This window comes from Sapajus apella, unplaced genomic scaffold (genome assembly GCF_009761245.1).
Source record: "Sapajus apella isolate SASKATOON/1434 unplaced genomic scaffold, GSC_monkey_1.0 scaffold24, whole genome shotgun sequence".
Lineage (NCBI taxonomy): Eukaryota > Metazoa > Chordata > Mammalia > Primates > Cebidae > Sapajus > Sapajus apella.
The window spans coordinates 20,682,630-20,683,458 of record NW_022436964.1 but is presented as its reverse complement, the minus strand read 5'-3'; the positions used below and the strand labels follow the sequence as shown (position 1 = coordinate 20,683,458).

Here is an 829-nt window from a genome sequence, read left to right as displayed (position 1 = left end):
CAGAAAAAAGACCATCGATCCCTCTGCCTCCATAAAATTTATGGGAATCACATCTCTCAGTGGGGAGATGAGGCAGGAAAATAGGGTCTGGAGGCAGGGAACCTAAGTTCGATTCACACTTCAGCTATGACAGGAAATATCCTCTCCATAGAGCGTAGGCCAAGTAGATGATTTTGTAACCTTATTTTGTCCTCTCCATTTACATAAGGCATACCTCAAGTAACCAGTGGAATCCTCTAGCGGGTATTTAAACTCCCAAAAATTCTGTAATGGGGCCTTTAACTCCTATGCTCAGGCACACTCCCAAACTGTGGAGTGTACTTTCATTTTCAATAAAACCCTTCATTCCTTCCTTTCTTTGTGCATTTTGTTCAATTCTTTGTTCAAGACACCAAGAGTCTATACACCCTCCACCATTAACACATATAATAAAATTGGAAGGATACAGAGAAAACTAGCATGCTCCTTCTGCAAGGATGGCACTCAAATTTGTGAAGTGTTTCATTTAAAAATATTTTAATAGGGCTGGGCACGGTGGCTCACCCCGGTAATCCCAGGACTTTGGGAGGCCAAGGCAGGCAGATCATGAGGTCAAGAGATCAAGACCTTGCCGGGCGCGGTGGCTCACGCCTGTAATCCCAGCACTTTGGGAGGCCGAGGCGGGTGGATCACGAGGTCAAGAGATCGAGACCATCCTGGTCAACATGGTGAAACCCCGTCTCTACTAAAACTACAAAAAATCAGCTGGGCATGGTGGCTCGTGCCTGTAATCCCAGCTACTCAGGAGGCTGAGGCAGGAGAATTGCCTGAACCCGGGAGGCGGAGGTTG

General features: G+C 46.8%; 1 pseudogene; it reads left to right on the top strand.

The window, feature by feature from the left end:
* Positions 1–415: 415 nt before the first annotated feature.
* Positions 416–511, top strand: LOC116559934 (annotated as a pseudogene).
* The last annotated feature ends 318 nt before the right edge of the window (positions 512–829 follow it).